This window comes from Chenopodium album, chromosome 22, assembly GCF_948465745.1.
Source record: "Chenopodium album chromosome 22, dcCheAlbu1.1, whole genome shotgun sequence".
Lineage (NCBI taxonomy): Eukaryota > Viridiplantae > Streptophyta > Magnoliopsida > Caryophyllales > Amaranthaceae > Chenopodium > Chenopodium album.
Window position 1 is genome coordinate 21,040,918 of NC_137855.1, and position 8,438 is coordinate 21,049,355.

The 8,438-nt window shown below is 40.0% G+C and overlaps 1 non-coding gene across 1 annotated transcript; it reads left to right on the forward strand.

Moving 5' to 3' along the window:
* The first annotated feature begins 234 nt into the window (after positions 1-234).
* LOC145606525 (small nucleolar RNA R71) lies at positions 235-340 on the forward strand. The gene has a single exon (XR_014105384.1). It is a non-coding gene; the product is annotated as a small nucleolar RNA R71 (small nucleolar RNA).
* The last annotated feature ends 8,098 nt before the right edge of the window (positions 341-8,438 follow it).

Genomic DNA, 8,438 nt, shown 5'->3' on the forward strand with positions numbered 1-8,438 from the left:
ATCAAAGTAGTCAAATCATTGATGGCACTAAGTTGTTCGATCGAGTAACCCTTGCTTGTTGGTTCTCTCTCCACTTCTTGCCAATTCATATAATGACGAGCTACTTCATCAATTGCATCAACCACTTCTTCTTTCGTTTTGTTCATGACTGGGCCTCCGGCTCCGGCATCCAAACTTGCTCTCCCATGAGAACTCAACCCACCATAAAAGATATGTATGATTTGATAGGTAGGAATCCCATGGTGTGGACACTCCCTTTGATAATCCTTAAATCTTTCCCATGCTTCATAGAGACTTTCATTTGGCTTTTGCTTGAACCCTTGAATCAAAGCTCTTGCCTCCGCCGTTTTCTTTTGAGGATAGAAACGGAACAAGAAAGCTTTGGTGACATCATCCCAAGTTCTCAATGAATTGGGCTTCACCTCTTTGTCTAGCCATTCCAAAGACCTTCCTATGAGGGAGAAAGGGAACAACTTAAGGCGGATGAATTCTTGAGACACTCCATTAACCTTGATCGTGTTGCAATATTTTTCAAACTCCTTAAGATGGTTCAATGGGCTCTCGTTCTTTGCCCCACTATATTGTCTCCTCTCAATTAGGGTGATCATTGCCGGCCGAATTTCAAAGTCATTTGCCGGTGTTGTAGGTGGAGCTATGCCGCTCTCATACCTATATGCACCGGGTACTCCCAATTCTTTCAAGGCAACTCTTGAATTACCTCCCAATATTAGTAGCACGGCTACAAGTGTAGCCTAAAGTGTAAAATCTTTTTGTATTTTGCAAATAAAGTGGAATAAACTCAACAACAACATGCACTCAAAGCACCATTCCCCGGCAACGGCGCCATTTTGATGGGAAGGAGAACGGTAGGTCGTTGGGCTACCACCCCACCCAATCAAACAAAATTTGTAACTCAACTAACCCCTATGAAGTGTAGTGGTAAGTCAAGGTCGAACCCAAAGGAATGGAGGTCGAATGCACGATGCCTAAGTTAAGCTATTCCGAAATCTAGTAGGGGTTTATGGTAGAAACTAGGGCTAAGCTAGGCGATGCAAAAGGCTAGTACTAATTGAATGCTAAGGCACTAGGGGAATAGATCCACATGCATCAACGATGAAGTTCAATCAACTTGGGGAATTAACCAATCAAGTCAAGCAATGTGAGGGAAAACCGAAATTGCTACCAAGAGAGTACATCAAGCTATTCTCCTAGAGGTCTAATTAGCGTCAACTACATCAAACTCTAGCTAGGAAACATCACAAGATATCTCAATCAAGTAAATGTAAGTCACAAATCAATGGTCCGTATCAATGTGAACTCACAATGCAATCTAGTGTGAATAACAAGGGTGATCAAGCCTAATCAAGCACACACATGCACAAAATCAATCAACCAATTTAATCACATTATCAACTCAATCAATTTTCCCCAAATTAATCTCAATTCATCATCAATACATGCTTCACCACTACCCTAGCAAATAAACTACTCACAATCCATGAAGAACATCAAAATCAAAGCTAAACTAATCATCATTCCCAAATTCATCAATTGAAATCAAATTGAAACCAACAAATTCAATCAAAATCAATCAAACTATCAATTAACCAAATCAAACAACAATACTAATGAAATCAAACATTGAATTGCATTAAAGAGTAAAGAATTCTTACAAACTTGATAGAAATCAAATCAAATGAAGCAATCTTCAATCATCAAACCCACACTTTCTCTCTCTAAAAATGCTAAGAACTAGTGTTTTCTCTCTCTAAAATCTAATCTAATCTAATTCTCACTAATGAAGATCTAATCTTCTCTCTATAAATGGAAAGAAATAACTAACAATCCCAAGAGGAAGTTGGGAAAGACGTCCAAAAATAGACCCACGTCGGTGCGGGCGCTCGAAGGAGAGAGAATGGTGCGCACGGGAGCACACCCAGACAGGTGCGCCCGCACGCACCTGGTGTGCGGCCGCACACTCCTCTAGTGCGCCCGCACAACTCTGCTGCTTCCTTCTCTTCTTCTTTGTCCTAGCTCACGCGGTGCACACATCCTAGATGATGGTGATGGAGGACAAGGTAGGCAGGAACTTCCTTGAATTTCTTGAAGGATAGAAGCCATGAGGAAGGCATAAACAAGACCTTGAAGCATGCTCCTTGAACCTCCCTTTGACTTGAAACTTCTTGCACAAGCTTTAGGCATGAAAATCAATGGAAAACTATGGAGAGGAAGCTCGGGAATCCATCACAACCTACAATCAAAGGATAAAAAGCAAGTAAAAGGGAAAAATAGCAAGTAAACTAGAAAAATGCATAAAATAGAGAAACTAACTACAAAAGCATAAAATGAAGAAAACAAGAATAAAACTAAGGAGAACTAAAGAAAAGAGAGATAAAATGAAATAGAAATCATCCAAAAAGGGACCAAATGAGTGCCATAAATGTCACTCATCAGTTTACAATAATCAAAACCTAATTACTCAACACACAATTTCATGGCAATGATAACCAAGGGTCACACCAGCAAATTGTAGCGACATTGACAAAAGATTGGAGCATCAAATTATTATGATCAAGGGTCATGACGACATGAAAGTAAACTCTAACCCATTCAAATACATTTGATTTAGTCATCTTGTATGTTCTTTATCATAATTGCTTTTTGTTGCCTACATATCTATGATATATGCTATTCATAGAAATAGAGATTATTTTAAATATTTCTTATGTTTACGATAAGCCACTAACTAAGTCGTCAAAAGAATATCCATTGCTTTACCCAATATTTTGCAGAATGCAGTGAACGACGATGTCAAAGGAATAAAGTTCATGACCTACAACACAAGTAAATGACGAAAGAAAACAATCGACATCGGCTACACTGACATCCTTTGAAAGGGTGAGGAAAGTCGCCGTTCAAACGGACAATCGAAGCAAAACGAAGCCCGGGCAAAATACACCCTAGCGTCAGACGTCAAACACCCGGTACGGCGGTACCTGAACTACCAGTTTAATCCTCAGTGTTCAGCGTCAGACGCCAGGGCGCAAGGGGTATTGACGTACAACGATGGCCATACAACGATAGTATAACTTTTTTCAAAGTTATTCTTCAAAGGTACATCGAAAGGATTGGTCGTAATGATCGATCATATTGACAAATGAAACACCGCAAAGCGCGCAAATCCTAAAGTCCATATAGTGTCTTAAGTCTACAACGTGTCATAAACATGTAGAGTATCGTCAGTGTTGATAAAAATCGTTTTAGAAAAACATTCTTTTATTCATTTGCACGTCTTCAATATTTTATCTATGAAACATTTATTTTTAGTTCTCTAATTTAATTTAGTTTTGTCATGCGTCGGTAACATAGACACGTAATGTCCAATGTCGACAGCTCTAGAACTACATTAGAGTTTACCCTCTGATACAAAGTCATGCAATGATCATATTTGCTCACAAGTCTTTGTTCTCAACGATGTTACAAAAGTTATCACATACGATAAATATTTTGTGCTTTAAAGTACAAGACAAAGCGATCAAGTGTTATCTCCGAACAAAGTCAACGTTTGAAATGTTAATGTCCTTGACGCCGGAATTTATTATGACGAAAGCACCACTTGGTTGTGACACCAAGTTTGAACACTAAATACTTTCAAAGACCCTAGCGTCGTACTTTGTAAAAGAGTTCTCTCATTGGCCTTAATGCCAAAAATGAGTGAGCGCATTAAGAACATCTTCATCGATTACATTTGTATTACACATGTGGCCTTGCCGCCATACACCTCGTTGAAAAGAGTTTTCGTCACCCAAATGGGTTCAATAGCATATGTCATGACAAAGAGCTAACACGTCACCGTTCATTTAATATTCGTGGTTATTGACAGGATGACGAGACCATACAATTGTCGCTCTACTTTCTAATTAAGCGACCTTAGCTTAAAGCAATGTTACGAACATCAACAGGTCTGGTTTAATCTAATGTTTTTCATATTAATGAATTATATATTATCCTCTAACGATGTGTTGATGCAGGATCAAAAGTAAGTTTATTTATTGTCTTTCTATAAATCATTATCCATGTTTCAAGTTTTTCTATCATCTAATTGCCCAAGTACTCAATCTATGTTACAACATTCGAGATTTGGCATTATCGCCAATGTACACAGACATCTTTGCTTTCTTGAATGGTCTTAGCACCCGAATTATCAGCTTTGGCCTTGTCGCCAGTTTATTATTTGTTGGCAATCTTCGACTAATGTTGTGACCATTGTCACAACCAACGTTCAACATCGACAAAGTCCTTTCCGACGTCGACAACATTAGATTCCGTCCGTCGAAGATATTAGCTTCCGTCCGTCGACGATATCAGCTTTCATCCGTCGACGACATCAGCTTCTGTGCGTCGACGAAATCAGTGTTCGTCGGTCGACAATATCTGCTTCCGTCTGTCGACGACATCTGCTTCCGTCCGTCGATGAAATCAGCCTCCGTCCGTCGACGACATCAGCTTCCTTTGGTCGACGACACCGAATTTCGTCTGTTGACGACCAGCTCCCGTTCGTCATTGATGACACTTGCTTCCAGAGTTGACATTAGCTTTCGACTCGACGAACAACGTCCAACAATGTCATCGACATCAACGTGGCAGCTACTTAAGGTTACATATGAACAACGTGTATCATTAGAAAAAGACAATGACGAAGGCATGCAACGACACAAACATCAAAATGAAGACGAAGTCAAAATTAAAGTGAGCATAATTTTCCTAGTTGTTGTTGTACTCCAACTAAGAAAATGGGGGCTATTGTTATGGGGTAATTTTGTACAATGGTTGACCGATAATGAAAGTCAACGATCGACGCTACAAGACCATGTCAAGATAGTTAGTAGTGGTCCCTAAAGTCAAGGAGAAATAATAGGTCAACAAGAATAAGTACTCAAGGTTGTTACGATGTATGTACTCCCTAATAAAGTCCAAGATCGTCGGAAGACCAAGTAAAGATGTCAACCGCCACCTCCTACTTCCAAGGAGTTCATCCCTACTACTCTCCAACCATCTACTGTGTACTACCTAAAGTTCTATAAATAGAAGGGTCTTCTTCTCATGAAAAATACACACATCCTAGGTATACTAGCCTTATATACAATCATGTAATATCTATTTCTAAGCCCAAGCCTTCCCACCATAATTATCTACTGCCAACCCCAATATACACCCATGAATCCTTCGTATCAATATCATTTCATCCTTAATAAATCATCCACCTAGACAATCCATTACAAAGGACCTATCTACACTTCGTAAGCCTTGATTCCACTCTATTTATCTCCACATATACAATCCACTAGCCATACTAATATATTTTAACCCTTCAAGAACTAACTTCCACATATGCTATTCCAATTATCCCCCTGTCATACTAACAAAGCTATACGCCCGACTATGTTTATTCCTCTACATTATTTTGTATCTATATATATTGAGTGCACATTGTAATTGTAATATTTGGCTTCGTGCCCATACTATAGTGGATTGGTGGCCTCATTGCCACCCGCGGTTTTTACCCATCTTCATTGGGGTTTTCCGCGTCACCATATTGTGTCTCCCCTCTCTTTCTTTATTTTTCCGTCATTTAATTTCCGCATCCAACATTCTTTATTTTAATTTAGTTGATCCATAGCCCGTATCCCACATCAAATCCTACTTGACGAAATTTAGCATAAATAGTAACCGTCATCTCTCCCCATGGGAAGTGGAAAGTGTTGGTGGAATCCCACTAAAACTCCAGCAACCCACGAAGAAAAGCTGACGATGCAGGCTGACTCGATAAATCTCGAAGAGCCGCCATCTGGGAGCTGATCCTCGAAAGCTCTACTATATCCTTTACCACGTTGGGTAAACTCTTGAAACAGCCTCTCAAGTCACCTGACCTGTACACACGCATGCTAGGCTCACTCTATAAAAAAAATGTGGTTATGACTTTTAAACAAAAATAGAGAAAGACGATAAGAAAAAAAATGAAGACGCAAAAGAACACACTATGCCGCACCAACTCCGAATCGAAACGTGATGGGCTGGGTCCCACTTAAGGACCTGAGGGTCCCAGTTGGGAGGAGCCTCCCAGACCACATCCTCCTAGCGACATCGATCAGCTCCGACACGTCACTCTCGAACCTCCTCACTAGGACTTGTCACCCTCTTTCCAGGGCAAACTGCCTCGTTAGGCATGGGTCCTCCTAGGACCTCCTCAGCATCGACGAACGGAGGGGAGTCCTACTATAACGAAGAAAGTTCCCTGTTAATTAGTTCTCTTCCCAAAAAGACTAATACACTTTTTTAGACCCATTTCGGCATCATAACGACTGCCGAGAGGGCAAAACATAAAAATTAAATGCCACCCACGCTTGGGGGCTACGATACCTGAAGTTAAACTCAGTAAATGGGGGCTTTTAATACCCACAAAGCCATCCAATACCACTGTCAACTAAAGCATTCTAGAGATTATGTTCCTTATTCTTAGAGAATCAACTACTTTTAGATGAATTATGATAACATAAGCATAATTATTATAAACTAAACAATCTTGAGGTTCGAACATGGCAAAAACAAGCTAAAGTGTATACTTCGCGCCATTTTTGGGATTCAAAATTTTCAAAACATAATTCATGAAAGTTATAGTAGTTTAAAACTATGATTCACTTCATAATTAACAAGTATAACTAAAATGAGCAAGAAAAACAACATATTCGAGCTAAAATTCGAAGAAAAATGTCAAGAGCGTACTTAAACATAGAAATGCTCATACAAGGTTCAATACTCAACCATTTTTCATGAAGTTTGTTGCAAAACACTCTTTGAACATAGTATAACAACATGGAACAAGCAATTTCAAAAATAATGGACCGAATCAAAAAAACCCCCAAATTCGAAACTTGGCGTTCCGCGATTCAAAAATTCCCCAATTCAGCCATAAAATAGAACAAAACTAGTAAAAACTTACATTGGATTATGGAAAATACGAATAGGGGACAAGATCTACTTCCTTTAGGTTCAAAAAACAAATAATTTCGAGCTTTTTAGAGAGAGAAAGAAGCAAAAATGGCTAAGGAAGGAGAGAGAGAGCGAAATGAAAAATCGCGCTTAGCGATTTTCTTTTTGATTTAAATGTCGCACACAACTTAATCAATTGCGCATGACAGCCCAGTGCAACTCAGATTGATGCGTGCGCCTGGCCAGTGCGACCCACTGAGTTGCGCGCAGATGCTGGTCACTTAAAAGCTGGTATTAAGATTTCGAACCATTTTATTTATTTTTAACGGTTTTTGCTCGTTGTTAGACGTAATGGCACGCAAATTATGAAAATCGTTTTAATTGCTTTGCATCTTGTAGTTTATTTTCTTCTTTGATAGTTTTCTGCATAATTCTGCATGCACACCATGCTTTGTTCCTGCCTTAAGCATACGTTTTGAACGTTTTTCGTGAGTGTGTCCTAAAATGTTCCGCAGTGGTGCTTTATGTAAAAGCTCCCATAGACAGGTTTGTCATTTTACTGTACTGACTTTAGAAATTTCACGTTCTTTTCTTTCTTTTTGACATCCACAGCAAAAAGGATGACATTATTATATAGTGTAAAATTGTATGGGGTAGGTGTTGCGTAAAACTTCATCTCTTCCCAGCAACATGATCTACCTCTCGTAACTAAAACGGTAGAATTTGTTGGGGTTTAGTGAGTCTGACTCACCGCGGAAAAAACCTGAGCCAAGGATCACAATCGTAATAATTAAAATCATAAAAGCATAACAAAAGGGTATATTAGGAATTATACCTTTGTCACGTGCTTCGCCCGACCGACTGGGCTCTTACTTAAAAGCTAGCCTCGAAATTACGACGGCCTCCGACGGAGATCCACCCGCAAAACGACTACCGACTTTAAGGTCCATTGCCTTGGGGTTAGCAAGGCCCGACCAAGCCCGAGTATTAAGTGAGTTCAAGGGTTTTTGCAATGACAATGCCCTATTCAACTCCAACTCAAGCATCATTCCCAATACCCCAAGTTGGGTATTTATAGGGAATGATGAGAGTGTGAAATTCTCTCCCATCAATGTGGGACTATGAGATTTTCATATTTTATTTTAAGGCTAAAATAAAATAATTAAGCAAACTAGTAATAAATCAACAAGTGTCAACTACACATGAGGGAGTAGGTGAGGACCACTTGGAGAAGGGGAAACTTGCTCCTCACTCTCTCCCTTACCTTGCGCCACTTGGCAACTCCCTCCAACCCACTCATGTGGGCTTCCCAAATGCTGTCGCTACTATGTTCTCAGCCCAGCCAAGCCCCGCAGCAAACGCGGGCTGCTGATGCTAGCCTTCTCGGCCAGCACGCCCACGCATATGCATGCAGGCTACTGCTGTCGAGGGCTGCTGCTAGAATGCCT